This window comes from Varroa destructor, unplaced genomic scaffold (genome assembly GCF_002443255.2).
Source record: "Varroa destructor unplaced genomic scaffold, Vdes_3.0 BEIS01000001.1, whole genome shotgun sequence".
NCBI lineage: Eukaryota > Metazoa > Arthropoda > Arachnida > Mesostigmata > Varroidae > Varroa > Varroa destructor.
Window position 1 is genome coordinate 19068 of NW_019211454.1, and position 17026 is coordinate 36093.

At 39.7% G+C, this 17026-nt stretch overlaps 1 long non-coding RNA gene across 1 annotated transcript; it reads left to right on the plus strand.

The window, feature by feature from the left end:
- The first annotated feature begins 325 nt into the window (after positions 1-325).
- On the plus strand, positions 326-9327 carry LOC147758094 (uncharacterized). The gene is made up of 3 exons (XR_015318834.1): positions 326-907; positions 7872-8008; positions 8204-9327. It is a non-coding gene; the product is annotated as an uncharacterized LOC147758094 (long non-coding RNA).
- Positions 9328-17026: the final 7699 nt, after the last annotated feature.

Here is a 17026-nt window from a genome sequence, read left to right on the forward strand (position 1 = left end):
AGCTTACTGCTAGTTTTGAAGTTTTTTTTTTTTTTTTTTTTCTTTTTTTTTTTATCTATTGTAGAATCGTAGCTCGCGAGCTATACGGTATCATAATTATTTACCACAGTTTCTTTTGCCTTGGTCTGTTTCTTCATTTTCATGTGCTTCTGGCCTTTTATGATAAACAAGATCACACAATCAACCGATCCACACAGCTGCTTTAAAGGGCAGATTTACTGAAAGGAAAACGAGTCATCTTTTTGAATTAAATATTATGTTCAGCTTCCACCTTAAAATCAACAAAGACGGAACATTGTTCAGTGCTTTCTTCCACGTGCCTAAGGCTTGCTATTCATCTCTTTGTGGCCCTGTTGTGCGCGTACGCTGCTCAGCGCTCCAGCGTTCCGGGCGAGTGCAGTAGGAAAGCAGGGAAGTAGGCGCCTCTCATATCCCATTTCTGGGCCTTATTGACGATCTCACCCAGCTCGGTGAATGTGTGTCCCGTGATCTCATTGATCCACCTAACTCTTGTAAGGGCTAATACGTGCTATTACATTAGATTTCTAGGCCTCCTCGTGAACAAGTTGTGCGTCATTCCTGAATGTAAAGTTTTTGAGCGCACTGCATCGCCAATAAGGAAAATTTCAACTTGGAAAATAACAAAATTGAAACGATTAGTGTCGGTTAAGATCGGCTCTCGGATTATCAGTCCATTATAAAAGTATCAATGACTCAGGCGTGTCGCTCGCGAGACGGAGTATAGAGCGTGGGTGTACCGGTGTGGAGTATCCAGTTAGCGAAGCTAAGTACGTGCTGATGTTAGCGGGGATTGATCTCGATTGACTGATGGGCTGTACGACTGACTCCCTTTCTCGACCGAATGAAAAGCACCCGGGATTAGCTCCATCGACTACATGCGCTTTTGGTGTGTATTTGCCTCAGTGCCACTTATGTTAGCTTCTTGAGTAGGGTACAATAAAGACAGAACTAGTGTCAAGTTTACCTCAATTGACAATTACTTACATGTACATTGTAAGTTTGTAGAGCATGAAAAAGACTTTAATTACCAGTATCACAGAACAGATCATGAATAATTAACTATGCATTGACAACAGAGTTCTCTATTATTGAATGTTATACTATTCGATCTTCACGAAAATTCTGTTATATTATCGATTGTCTGTACTTTATGTCACGTGTCTTGACTTAGTACTCATGTTATTATATCGGTATTTTTAACTTTGCCATATATTACAAATAGGAATATTCTTTTTCATTTTCTTACTATATTCTGGTATTGTTCTTTTGCCTCTAGCCAAAGTCTACTTTTCTTTGCATCACCAGCGCACCAAGTTATCAAATTAAAATGCAACAAAAATTTTCTTTCCATTTGTTTACAATGGTGGAAAAACACATTCTTTTTTAAATTGTTTCGATATATAAACTTGATTGCTTTTACCCCCAACAACGACAATTACTATGCCCCGAGAATTCATTCGTAAGTTTACAATTATTTGTATAATATTATTGTATATTACACTGTAAGGCGTACCGCAATAGAGCTCCACTACTCGCTTTTAATGAGATGCTTTTGTTCGATGCAGCCGTATAGGCAGATGGCCGAATAGATGGATCGTGGTCGAGGGCGATAAACGGTACGTGATTGTTGCCACAGCCAACCGAGCTGTGCTTCAACTGGTAGCGATATACAGGGTGATGTTTTTCTAAGGGATAAGAAGACCTATAAAGAAGCTATTGAAATTAGTTAGAAATCCTAAATCATTTCGTTACCTCCATAGGATTTACTATGAGTCTGAGATTAGAAACAGCACTATTGTTTGCTGACTGTGGAAGTGACGCCTGCACAAAGCACAAGGTCGTCCGCGTACACGAGGACCTTAAGCTAACTCCCGTAAACTCCCGTCGAAATTCGTTTTGAGAAGTCTCCAGAACAGCAAGTCCGAGAAGAGGAGTGGGTTCAGGTTGTCCCTTTTTACGAACTCAGTAGAATCCTCTGTAAGAAGGTAGAGGGTTGCGCCACTTCTCCAACGTTTTCCCATTCTCTTACATTGCCGCGAATAGACCAAGCATGCATAAAGATAGACCTACTTCCGCTAAAATATCCATCTTCTGGCACCAGAATTGGGTATTTTAATTTGGTAAGAAAAATCGGATGATTTAGCATAACATTATAAAGAAGATTGCCAGAGTCGCCGGCATGTGTGCTTCGGGGGTTAGGTACTCTATTTTATAAACTCTGTGAGTAAAACCTGCGTATAATTATTTCCAATTAAAGAAAACGCAGGGGATTAACAAAAGCTATGCTAGCAAAGCTAGTATAGCTACCGTTGGTTCACCAACTCTTCGAAAATGCACCAAAACCGAATGCGTGCAAAAATACTTTGTGTTAACATTACAGCTTTTCTTATTGTTTTTGTTTTTCCTTAGTCTTATATTGATTAAGCAGAAAGCAGTTTAAGATTCCGCAGAGAGGTGCATCTTAGCTGATGTTGAACATTATCTGGTATGGACACATGGGTGAAGACATAGTTTGGCATCACTATTCGGCAATGTAACCTCTAGCAATTCCCGCTCTTAGACGCCTCAAATAACCGACCGTAAAAATGGCCTTTGCTCTGCTCGAAAGCCACGAAAATAAACATTAATATGTTTGAGTTATGTAAGAATATTTGAAAGACAGTACATTTACAGTCCACAATTTTTATAGAGTTTTATTATCTTATTTGGCTCAATTGTCATTAGCCAGAGTTTTTAGTGATCAAATTTTATTGGTTTTTAAACAAGTTTGTACAAACCTGTCGAAAAGTAAATCAAATGCGAGTTCCTTTCTGTTTTTACAAGAATTAGTAACAATTTGAAACAAGCGTTATTAACAAAGACGCTATGAAAAAAAACATGCCATGGAAGTAGCGCTATAGGACAAATATATAAAACGGATTGTATGTTCTTGAAGTAGAAGTTTGACTCGAGTAAAAACGACCGGTGGTGTACTGCAATTGAGGTTACTAACTTTGTTGCACTGCAGGGCACAACCGATTCAAGTTTCCTATGACAAACTTAGACTATTAGAAAATAGAGTCAAATATAAATGTGCTTCAGGCTGAAAGCATTTAACTTCAGTTCTCCCAAAAAAGTGTACAGCGTTATTAAGTCGACATTACCCACGTATCGATATAAGAATAGATCATGTTTGGTGTCCGTGATCCACAATATATGGCCCACTAAAATTCAAATTTCTTTTACCGCGCAATCGTTATTCTAAATTCGTTCTGAAATATAATAACTGTAAATTCGAAGAAATCCTTTCGCGACTAAAGAAAGAAACAAACAAATATGCATTCAACAATTCTTATTTATTCATCTAATAAAAATAATGTACTGTGAAAAGCATTGCGGTTCGCAGTTTAACTAAAATAAAATGACGAAAGCAATAGATTAAAGCGCACGCAAATTGTTCTATGTTAGATCCAACTTACCGCGGCGGAGCGTAAAGGTAACTCCTTCTCGAATAAATACGTTTCAACATGTTGTCCTCTTTTGAGGACTACTGTTTTTTAAAGAGTGCCTACAACAGTCGCCTACACCGTCAGAACGCGCTACGGTACATGAGATGATCGACTCCGAAACGGTCACCTTTCCCGCTATATCCATTCCCATTGTTTATCTACGAGAACTACAAGTTACAAATCAACCAAAAATATTATGTCTCTACTACAACGCTATAATTATAACCCCGATATAAAGTAAGAAAATACTAGTTTTCTATTGATTCCCCCTACGTTTTATATTTTGTAACCCCTGAGTCAGTCCTCTGAGCATTAGGGATTACCAGACGCTTATTATCATTATATGCATTGAAAAATGCTCTATGCTTCCATTAATTTGGATGAAGTTGTACTAAATACCATACAGTACAACTCCGTCACCTGGGTGAATTAAATCAACTTCACTTTCTTCTGTCTGAATGCTGTCGAACGTCTAGTCATACGATTTTTAACTTAGAGTTTTCGCCTGAAATTGATACAACTTAGTAGAGCAGAGCATTCTGATTTAAAATTCTTTCAAAAAAAAAAAAAAAAAAAAAAAAAAACAAAGATAGCTTCTATTCGACAGTTCAGCTTAAAGTGAGATTAAATCGTCCGCTTGACGAGCGACATATTCAGTCTTAGTGAAACTCAAAGTCACATAGTTTAATTTTAGGGGTGCAGTAATATTGTAAATAGTACCACTAAGATTTGGGTTCCAGAATAGATGTGAATAGGGAATTTCATTAAATAAATAATATAAACTTATCAGTACGCCATGAGTTCTCCGACCAAATTAGCTCTTAACATAATTTTTGCTTAGGTAGGTCGTTTAAGTCCTTCTTAAATATTAATTGGGCAATCCCAAGACAAGAATGAAACAATTTTCACAAGGTAGCAAGCAGAGATTGTGTTGTACGAGCGAAAACCTATTGAAAAAGTTAATTTCATTATAACAATGAAACGTTGCGCCGAAAAAGGTGATAAGTAGTTGTAGTTGGAATTTTGTAAAAAAAAAACATTTTATTAGGAGGTAAAATCCATTTTCTGAAAAGGTAAATTATTTTGAAGAAGTGCCCGAGTAGTAACAAAAGTATGTCGCGCTACAGTAACGTGGCGTCGGAATAGGATTACGGAATGATTGCAGTAAGGTGTAGTATAGGCGTGTTATTTAAGATCGGAACGGGAATGGTGCAACAGGGTCACCGTGAGTAGTAATAATAGTAGTCTGCGCCAGACCTACAGTTTGGATTAGGTTTATTTCTAAATATTTACGAACTTCAATAATTCCGTTGCAACGACCAAACGGAAGCTGCGCGTTGAAGAAAAAAAACTTTTACCTATATAAAGTTATTATTAGAATTATTTCTTTAATTGAGGTTAGTTTTTATCTTCAGTTAACAGAGTAACAAAAAAATAAGATACGACAGACCAACGCGATTACTGAGACTCAGTAGCGAACCGGAGGAAATCACTGTAGAGGATCCTTAACGGAAATTAACTGGACTAACTATCGCAGACGGAACCTTAGACCCGAACTATGGTGCACCGCAAATTATGTCAGTAAAAGGTAATGAATCAGTTAAACAGGGCTGTACATTCAGTAGACGTAACATCATACTTATCTGAGCGGGTAAATTAACCAGAAAGTAGATGAAACCCGCCTCCTTCAGGTACCAAAATATACAGTTTTCTTAAAAATAAGAGATGCAAGTATTGCGAAGCTATTATACGGGCATTCATGTCTGCAGGAAGCGTGGGTGTATTTCTAAAATCGTGCTTTGATTTAAATGGCGTCCCTAATGCGTTTTAAAACATTTTGCAGAGGCTATTTTCAGATCTATCTTAAATGAGCATCCTAAAAACGTAAAACGAATTGCAAGATTTCCGGTGGTGTAGTCCTACGTTATCTCGCACTATATCTTCATTTTTTCCATAGCTGTTGTTATTTATCTTCGCTCGAATTGATTTCTTCGTGCAAGTTGGTTTCGGCTTCCAACAATTTGCTTCATCGCAGCCTTTCCATCGCTAGTACATACCTATCTTACTCTGTCACTAGCGTGTGCTGAAATCTTTGCAACCTTGGAAGCGATTATCAGTATCTTCATTACGTGTTCGTGTTCAGTTGTGTTTTGAAATGTAGGACAGCTTCTACGAACCGCGCGTTGCCCTCTTTACTCCACCTTATAGTGAGTGATTCAGTTCTATCCTATCTTCGCTTTCTGTTCGGCAAAAGTGCTATCTTGACTCACTTTCTCCCCAGTTGAACCTTATAGACTCCGGTAACTCTCGAGCTCATCTGCGAACGCCATCTCCTAATTTCTTCTACAAATCGGTAGAAATCGTCAGGAATATATCAGTTTTTTCTCTCATTTTAAAGAAAGTGATTCTGCTTGTCATTGATTAAGTAGAGGTTTTTTCTATCCAACAAGTGCTCCTCTGGGCAATGTGCGTTTATTTACTTGGTGTGAGATGGTTCGGTGTGAAACCTATCAGTTTGTGCACTTTTTTTAGGTAACTTGACGCGTTGCGTATTAGAGTGCTCGAAGTGTGGCTTCAGGCAGCACATAGCCCAGTCGTCAGTAGTGCGTGACCCCAATGGGATAAGATGAACTACAATAGTTCCCACCCCAGTCCGCTGAACCCGGTCCGATTCCGTTCTGAAAATTATTACTTGGGCGAACTAAAACCGCCTATCGTTCGTTTTCAGCTTTCTTTCGATTGCAGAGCGATTCAAACAAATAACAATGATAACTTTTCTTTTCGGCTTAATAAACTGAGAAACACATCCTTATAGAAATATTCAACGAATCAACCAGTGCTACTGACCCATCACTCATTCCCCAACTCGCCAACCAAATTCGACCATCTTGTAAACGTTAAATGACGAAACGTCTCTGTAAAACTCCAGTGTTACAACATTTCGATCAACCGAGCAATCGAATACTAGACTCAGATATAACGTATCGGTAGAATTTATATATGTAGAAGTATTATCTATACATGATAGGTAATCGCCTTACCATTGTAGTATCGTCGAAAGCAGTTCAGGAATTTCGAAAGGACTTCATGAAGACCATGCGGGATTAGTTGCGCATAATGTGTGGCCTTCGTTAGTTTTTTTCCCTTCGAAGGAATTACGGCCTTGGCTCTTAATGAACTTTCGAGTTTATTACGTCATTTTATTAGATGGATCGATAAAATATATTGGTCCTATAAATGTTATTCAAGGTCTATGAAATATAAGGTAAACACACTTCAATTAAGCAATGCTCTTATTTAGAATTAAATAGGTGAGTAATAGTAGTTTCATCATTGGCAACATCGAATAGATTGTTGATCGTCTGGAAAAAATGAATTCCTGTGAAAGACAGTTTTCTATATGTCAGATATAATAGCAAGTATGGCTTAAACTCGTTTCTGAAGTAGGCTAAGTGGTCTGTTACATGCTACGAAACGTCATAGAAATATTCCGCCAGCAACTGCAGTAAAACGAGTCTTTGCGATGTAAGAGGAAAAACGCATGCATAGCGTTGGTTTTCTCAAATGTATTTATAGAGCCTATGAGCTTAGACTAAAGTTAACATGAACGGTTTTTATTTTAGTACCAATTTATACGTGTATCAGTGAAAAAGTACTCAGTCCCGCTTATGGCTTCTCCTTTAAGTATTTACATCGGAGAAAGGGGTTGGTAATTCTACGCGCATACAAAGTGCCTCACTTTGGTCACATCTTCCGCGGGCCGATTCGTTTTCAAAATTCAGCTTAAATCCCGCTCGAGAGAAATCGAGATTACCAAGCGTTCGAACTGCTACGGAAGATGGTGTGCATTTTCTCCGGTAACAGATGAGAACGTGCGCTCTCAGACCTTGACCTTCCAACACAGTTTTCGTTGGCGATTATTTGCGACTGAGGAGTTGATCGAAGCGGCAAAACTGATACAGTTCTTGAGAGTTGTAATGCGTGAGCAGGTTTATGTATCCGTTCATTTAGGCCGGATTCCCGCGTTCCATTCTGAAACCGACCAATGTAATGTTGGCTCCTCCCATGTTGTTTGCTTAGCATACAAAAGGTCATTTGCTTTATAAAGTTAGTTATTGCCAGAGCCTCTGTTCTTGGATGTGTCGTGTCGAAAGTAACATTAGCTTACGAAGCACTGTTGTTTTACCAAGAGGGAACATTTTTCAGGCTTGGACGCCACGGCTGAAGCGGTCCTTCAAACGCATATTAATATTATTCATATGCCGATAGGTCAGTAAAGAATAGTAAGTGGCAAAAAAAAAGCTCGAACTTAGAACCATACTATTATAGCTTAAAATAAATCATAAGTGTACCTTCTTCAAGACTTTGCAGATTCGTAACGTGTGGAAAGGTTTAACACTAATCAGCAGGTTCTAATGTGACGTATTACCTACACCCATCAGTGTTTTCAAAAAAAACGGGATATGTGTCTACTAGCAGATTGGATATAACAATATGAGGTACGATTTCAAACTAGCGCCCGTGCGCGATAAAGAAGTCAACATGTACAAATGGAGAAAAAAAATATACTATACTAGAGTTTGTGGAGCTGAGCTCGTTTGTGCATTGTCAAAGTAATAAATAATATGCAACGTTTTAAAGAATTTATTGCATAATATAGAATTGGTTAAATTAAGCAAATATGATTACTCTAGCCAGGCTGCTGTAACTGGATAACAGGATCAGCTGCATAACGGAACTCGTCCTGCAAAGGACTGGAGCGGAATAACAGTGAAGGAGCGTATTCGAAGCACAGTGTATGTTAGACGAGGTGGAAGGTCATTAACGGATTAGGTTGGGCAGAGTAGCTTCAACGAGATAACTGTTAGTGTGCATTATAACTTATGTCAAGCTGGATATAATATTAAGACGGCACGAAGCCTGGAGATCGGCCTGTTATATATACTTAAATATAGAAGTATATAGAGAAATATTTGTACATATATGAATAATCTCCACTACTCGCAGTAGGCGTAGACCGTACCGGTGCTTAGAGCTAACAGACAAGTGGGGTAAGGTGGGTAGGCTGGAATAACGAAGTTGCGATTAATTTTGCACCAAGCGAGAACCTAACCTAAAAAAACTGCCGCCCGAAAAATGCAGCTCTCAAGCTTCATTGGAACATCTACACAACGATACTAGATAAAAATAACATTGGTGTTTATTATTGAATGAATTATCCTGACGGAACAGCAAAAATAAGTAGTCCTATCGAATTTAGATTTCTTCATTAGTGATTCATATTAAAAAATGTTGGGGAAAAACGTGCAGCACATGGATAGCTATCAATAATAGATTTATCCAAAAAAATGGCTACTCATGCGGAATGTAGTCTATCGAGTGTCAATACCAAACAGACCCGTCCAACACGAACATATCACATACTGTTAGAATTAAGAAGAATTAAATATATTAGCAGATTTCGTCCGTAACTATTTAAGAAACAAAAGATTTAGAAGACGTTCATTTAAATCGCTTGAAATGAGCTTTCAAGTACTGATAATTGTCGCACTATCTTTATTGCATAGAGCATATAATAATTCTATAACAAGACCGGAAATTAGTTGAAGCTGGTGTATATCCGACTGTAAGACTTACCGATTACTGCCACGGGGTCCTGGCTTCACAAATCTACTTATATTGGCCGAACCGACATAGTAGTTCGTACTACCCCTTTACAACTTCAGGCAGAGTGTAAACATGGCTATCGAATCACTCGTAAAACATCCTACTTGAAGACTAAACAAACTATTTGAAGACTATTCAAATATATACTTCATCTTTGTCAAACAACTACTTTTTGTTTTTCTTGTGATCGAAAGAATGGTAAATATACTCTTCATCTCCCCCCGGCCCCGGCCCCCAAGGGCCAATCCAACATTCACACAATAAAATAGAATCACATAAATCATTCTAACGTTTAAGTGCTTGTTCGCGCTTTTGAGTTAGCTTTATGCCCCGAGCGGAAATAGACAATTGTGGGACGTTGCTGCTACACAATAAAGGTACGTCGTTATTTTTAATAGAAAAAAGATAATTTTCGAAAATGTTCATCCATCAATTTCAAACAGTGAAATTCCTGAATGATCAAACAAATGGGCCACTTTGTGACAGTGTAAGAGGAAAAGTTAGTGGTTGCTTGCGGTTGTAGCATTTATTTAACATTGAATCGCACACACCTTTGAGATTGTAGAGTTGTCAGCAAGGAACACGTACGTAAACATGGCACAAAGTATTCTCATTAAAACAAGCTATTGCTGTCACTTTGCCTTGTAACATATCTTAGGTAAATACGGAGAAACGATAAAAGCATCTTGTTTTTGTAAGTCTACAACAAATCCAACTTTTGAGTTCCTGGCTGGGATCGTATAGCTCTCATACTATTGGTAATATGACTTTCCTATTAACGCTAAGGTAGGTATTGCATTTTAGGCAGTGTTATTTGGCTAACCTGTGATAGATACTTTTACGAACTTTTTGACGGAGGATACTTATATCATGCTTACTATACAATTACTACGAGATCCAGAAAACACAGACAAAATACAGAAACTACCGAATTTCTATTGCAATTGATTTTTGTGGGGACATATTACTACAGTCAGAAAATGCGCACTATCATGGCAGCTATCTACAAGCACATCAGGTATTCGTAAACCAGAGTTAGTCGTGAGCCTTTGAAAAGGCATCTATTTATGTAGCCAGTCTATCAAGTAATACTGCGCACCTCCTATGGGTATGAAGGTGGCCACAAAGGAACACGCGTGTTTTTATTGGTCTTCCCGGTGACCGTTAATAACTACGATCCGTGGTAACGGTAGTATATGAAAGCATGATTCAAAAGCTTTCAGAATAGCAAATGCTGTGTATTTTTTGGTTTCGCGTTGAAATAGTAACATTGCATATCCGTAAGATAACTACCAACTTTCAGATTAATCTGTACAAATTAAAAAGATGTCCTTCGTTCCTTACGGTTGGACGAAACCGTACTGTTTCCGAGCCTGCAACCCTTTACCTGGATAGTTTGCGCTCTTCAGCCAGGGTTCAGCTAGAGCAAAACGTGCAGAAAGATATTTTTGGAATTGCCCGGGCATTAGCTTTCCTACACAGATCCGCTGAGTTGTTGCGAAGTTGTGAGCGAATACATGAGAACTGTGAGCGTCGTAAATGGCTTTAAAAAGGTCGATCTCGAAAATTCATAATCATCTTATGACTAGCCTTTGAGATTTTCCGTGGCTCTCATGCGCGCTAATACTCAGAGGCTCACCAGAAACTGTTCCTGTAATATAAAAGTTACTCTTTGGCTGATACGCCTTTTAACGATCTGTGCATAATTTTGATATCGGCAATGTGCCTTATATAATTCTAAGGGTTCAAAGTTGGAAAACTATAAAGGGTTACACTTTTGATTCGTGTCACGCTAATAGATCTACTGGAATCCTATGTACACACCGTACAAAACAGACGGCTAAAAATATGACGCAACAATCAAATATGTCATCGCTCTTCTGGTGAATAGTAAAAGGCTCAAAGCTGTCTGCTTTTACCGCGCCATGAAATATTAATATGGCCATTTGATTTATGCTAGTGATCCTTCTGATTACCCAAATTAACTGAAACTCAGTTTTCCGGTGTTCGAATGCTTCCTATCCACACGGTTGATTTCTAACCTAAACATTTACTGCTACTAACATCCGTTTTCATCAAAACACAGTTTGTGTAACTTCATGTATCTAAGTCATGATTAAAATTGAGTGTGCCGAATCATTAGTGAAGATTTGGATTATTTTTGCTATACAAAAAAAATGTCTACTTAAAAATGTTTGAACTTAAAAAAAAGAAAAGACCTACCGCATCTATATATAATTTTTCACACATTCTTCACAGTTGCGAACAGCGATAGAAACAGGTAACCTTGCAGTTTGTCGACCATGAACTGGCGATGCAACTCCCGATAATTTTGGATATCGGAGCTAGGTATCACCTAACTTTTAAGGTTAGCACAGAGCAATCCTAACGGGTTTGATCCCTGTGTTTTTATTTTCCATCCTACACGATACAGCATTATGTTAGTTTCCGTTTAGCCGAAAATCGACAATGGTCACCAGAACAAACGGTACAACGCGTGACACTGTATACACGTTTTTCGGCCTTAGTATGGTATGATCCTGTTTTATCTTATCTGGCACTTTCAGTTATTTAACGTATATAAGCAAGTTTTAGGGATTACTTTTTTTCAAGTCTAGTATCAATAACTTTCCCTTACTAGGAGTCTAGTCACAACGGATTCTGCTAGAATTATTTCTTGTTTTTTGAAGGCCTATGAAACGGCATGGAATCCGTACAAGCAGCCATTCATTTTACTAATACTTTATGATTCTTAATTTCTTCTTTTCCTTCGTTCGTTATTTAAGTAATTAACAGTACCTGGTGTTTGTTTTTACTTTGAAATTTGAACCAGCATGGCAACGTGCTTGTTAATTGTAGTTATGGTAATACACTCAAAGAGATGTGCATAAGCCTTACAGACCGCGTTGCCTCCCACTATGATATTATCTAAAAGGTCCCAACCGGATCTAATAACTGGAAACTTTTAAACAAACATTTAATGAATATTTTCTCCTAGAAGAGATCGGCCCACTGGAGTTTTTGCAGCGTATAGAGCCCTTTAGAGCTAGAATTTGCCTACGGTTATATGGTCTTGCTATACAATATAAAACAGTGCAGTATATTTCCTTCGCGATCGCTTTCATCCAGGTCGTCCGACCGTATGCGCCTCGACGACCGGGACGAGGGGCGGTTGACAATTAACAGGAGTACATCGGTCCGACGGGTTCCACGAGCCGTCGTATTGACGCGATACGTTATTAGTCTGTATTAGGACGCGCCTTGCAGGTTAATTGCCCGCCTATACGACCGTCGAACACCAGGCCACGGTAGTTCTGTACTGTGACCAGTAAATAAAGTGTCGTACCTCGTTCTTATCCCGTGACGGCCAAGAAAAGCCACCTGATACATCCGGAGTCGTGGTCAGACGGTTACCGAAATCTACGGTTCAGATGAAAAAAGCCTTGCATGCATCCTCCATGACCGTTTTTGAATCCCATATAGCGTGGTGACTATTGACATGGACGGGGCGTATGATGTCTTAGTTACTAACCTTACATGACGGTCGGTTTGTGTAAACAAGAGGAGTTACTAGGTTAAGAGTCTACAATACGTCTTTCCGTATTTCAAGAGGACCGCTCGAGTTCTACATCAGCTACAACTTGAATCAGTTTGACCGAAGCTAGTCGTAACGCACTTCATCAATGACACCGTACCCATCGCTGACCATCCTTCCTTGACCTCACATCGACGGCGAGTCGTATTAGAACAACGGGTTCGCATTGCAAAGGAAATACAGCAGATATTAGATAATGACGTGATCAAACCCTCGTTCAGTCCGTGGGTCGTTCTAGTGCGGAAAAACGACTCAATCTGATTTTTTTTGTAGATCACCGCACGCTGAATGCGGTTATAAAAAGAGATCAACGTCCTCTTGACTTGGACAGAAGAGTTCAGGTGTTCTCCACCTTCCACAAGCAACTACCAGCACATTCGTTTGGCACACGGTCACAGGAAATAAACTGCATTTTGTATTCCATATGGTCTATTTAAATTCAAGCGGATGTCTTTCTGGTTAACCAAGAGCCCGGCGACGTTCTCCAACTTATCCGGCACCCAGTCATGTGCTGGGTAAGTTGCGATACTAGATGGCACTGGTATGTTTCGATGACATCATCGTTATCTCTCGGGGTCCGCGGAGAATCTCTGTTTTTAGTGTTTGCTTGTTATACGGAAAATCATATAAGTTGAATTTCAGGGGTAATCCGGAAAAGGTAGCGATGGCACCCTTGCGCCACTCTCGCGGAAGAACAAGTTTCATTGTCTCAGCACGTGTATGCCACGCTCACATTTTCGTAAAGAAATGCGTACTGGCATGCCGCCACAACCGTTGGAATAGCCTTTTCCATTTTACCTTATTCTGTTTTTAATACATACTGTCAGCATATATATATATACACATACATATATACAATACAACTATTATCGCGGTAACCTCGAGCGCGTAATTCAAAGACGTTCATCAAGCTTTCGGTGACAAACGTTTTTAGTCGGACGAAGGGCTCTCATCTCCGACGAACCTGGTACCGCTATACTTATCGGCTGACTATTCACAGAGTTGATTAGTTTGTCACAAAAGGCTTCCCGACCGGAACACGGGCCGACCTGAGCAGCGCCCGCCTGGCGGCGATACTTGCCTAGTTTGACGACGGGATGAAGCACTTAGTCCAGAAAGGGAAGTAACATTCGTCGGAGACGGAACGCTCGGCTGTTTTCTAAATGACGAAGACAATTCGTCCATACGTATGTGAACGGTGGTTAGTCGTGGCTACTGACAGTAAGACGGTAAAAGACCTATTAAATTAGAAGAACTTCTGTCCCAAGTTGGCCCGATGGGTCCTGTAGTTGTTGGAATATGATTTCGACGTGCGGTACCGGAATAGCACTACAAACTGCAATGCAGACGCGCTGTAGTGTTTACATATGACACCACTCCGGAACAAGATGACGCTGCTAGCTGTTGATCGCATGCATTTTATCAACTAATGTGCCCGCTTAGGCCCCGGTGGTAACCATGCTCTAGAAAAAAAGGCCAACTCGCTGTTACATCAGAGGATGGAAGGGCTGGCCGATTTTTGTTACTGGAGGCCGTGCTCTACACCTCTACGGCCGCGGGACCTACGGCCGGCCTCCTGTGGTCGGCCGAACCAACGGCTGACGTCTCATAACTTCCAGAAGGAGGCATCTTGTCGAGGATCCGGGCGTACTCCCACAGTTGTGCCATTTGTCGACAGACAAAACCAAGCCATTACCGCTGCCCTAACCTACGTCTGTGAAACTTCCAACGCGCAAAGGTAGGCCTGAGTTTTATGTGACTGCTGGACGTGTCTGGAAGAACGTTTTTATTTGTACTAAACGAGTATGGACTGTTACATTCGTTTTATTCACCATTTTCTTTAGCGTTTTTTAATACCGCTATATATATAAGAACGCGGTTATTACGAATGGCTCTAGTTACTTACCGCACTGGCGCGTATAACAGTGTTTAGCACGTTCCAACGTTTGCCTTGTGAGGACCGCCGTAGCCCACCCGAGAAAAGCAAACCGACTAGTGGAACGTACAATGTGCACGGTCAAAAAGCGCTTCTCCGTACGTATGCTGAAATCTCCCAGCCTGTCTGCTTCTGCAACGCTCCCGCTGGAAGCTTTCACTGTAAATTCTACAATCAGAGAGTCTCTTGGCGCAGCGCTATTCGGATTATTCCATGGGTTCAAGGCTGTACTGTTAAAGGAGCTCCCGAAGTCGCGGTCAACCTAGAAACTTAATTGTTCGATTTTCAAGTTGCAGACAACCAATAAACACTACTTCGCCCCTGGCGCGCCAAACACTTCCAGACAGGAGGTCCTTCTTTCTGCGTCGGGTCACACATCACGAGAGTTGCTACCCAGATTCGAGTTAGGAGGGAATGTCGAGAAGCGTATTATGTGGTAAATGAGGCTACGGCAGCGGCATGTTGCTGTCGAATTACGGGATATCCGGCAAGATGAGATGCGTGTTGGAACCATACTGCCCATTACCCTGAATGAGTAATGCAGAAATTATTTATGTAACTACAATAAATTCCCAGTTCCGGCACGCTGTAGGTGTAGAATGCCCTGCAGCCTGTCCGCCAATCACCAGTCTCTTGCTTTTATATATATATATATATATATATATATAAACTCCGACACTGTAAGAAAATTGTGTTCGAAAAGTACTCGATGCACAATTATGTGGGGAACGGTTATTTCACAAAATTAATTTTTGCTTGAACGGTTACCTCAACAAACAGAATTATTCCATTTGGGGCTGATAGAATCTGAAGAGGATAATAGAAAGCCCGCCTCAGCCCAAGCAATTTTTTATATCTTAGGTATTTGCCCTAAAAATTTGGCATATTTTTTTGATGAGTAAATAAACCTACGCCTAAAAACTTAGCTAGCTACAACATATTTTCGAACACCCAACCTAGAATGCATATATATCAAATCACAAAGTATGAAAACTGACTTCAAATACTCCATTCATAACAAACAGATGACTATATTATCCAAAAGTTCATACAGCTCTTCTAGCGTCATTGAAGGATTCCGAAAACACCGCAAGTATGCGGGTAGAGCAGGTTCAATGGCCATATTAGATAAAACTCATCAGATATGAGAAAAGTGCGTCAGAAAGAGTAAAATTCTCTACTTTATCACTTATTTTGAGTGAATTAGGGATACTTCTGCCGGAATAAATATCTCCCGTTCATTTTAAGCTGTGGCCTAAGCTTAAGTGCTTTTCACGTTATTCTGTTTTTACTGGATCGATATCGCGACGTCATCTTTGAAAGGTACTAACCGAATATTAGTAAGCGAACGCCCGAAGGAAAAGGTAGAACATTTTTCCTTTTAACGACTTTCTGCTAAGGTACAATGAAGCTATGCGGCAATCGTCTTTGGAGTGCCCGTGAGGTGCAGTGGTCATTTAAAATGAACTTAGCTCGAGCCAAACTTTTATAGTGCTTAATGGCGTTAAGGGACGTTAAGTTTTTAGGGTTCGGATCTAGGAGTAACTACACTTCGAGTTCTCAATAAAATTCCAAGCAACAAACGAAGTAGTAAATACAATAATGCCATTTTTCTTTTTCGGTATGGATCTCCGTATGACCCATATTGATGGCCGCAAAGGTCGGGATAGTTTGGAATGCCCTACATATTAGCACCCGTTTCGCCCCCTTTAATTTACCCTTATTTGTTTTAGATTTTTCTGCCTTCGTTTAACTGGGTGCCCCTTGGAAATCTATCTATGGAGTCTGCTATCTTGGGCAGGAGTTTTCTGCTTCCAGAGGCAACTTGGTGATCCTTGATTTCATCCTGCGGAGGTTTTGTATACTAAAGGCCGGTTTCTTTATTGTTCGTTCTAACTGCGAAATTCAGGTTAGTCAAGGCTTAGTCCAAACAATCTAATCATTATCCTAGGGCAAATTGCTAGTCATTTCAATTAAATGTTGGGTTCCCTGATTTTTCCCACTCAGTAGTTCACAAGTCAAGACCAATAATCTGGGATAGTGTTTGCCTTGGTCTTTAATTTTAACTTAGTTCTCATCTTAATCGGCAACACTGCGTTTTTGTCTCCGACAGCCTTTATTTATTATACTACACAAATGGTATTTAACATGATAACCCAATAGCGTTTCACTTTGTACTGTGCTGAAGGTATATATGAATATGCTTCCATTAATTAAAGTGCATGCATATTTCTTTGCTTACTATTCATTATCAGATTGACTGAGTATTAAACCAATGTGTTGCTGAGTTTTTGATAGAACGAACTATTACTAATCCTT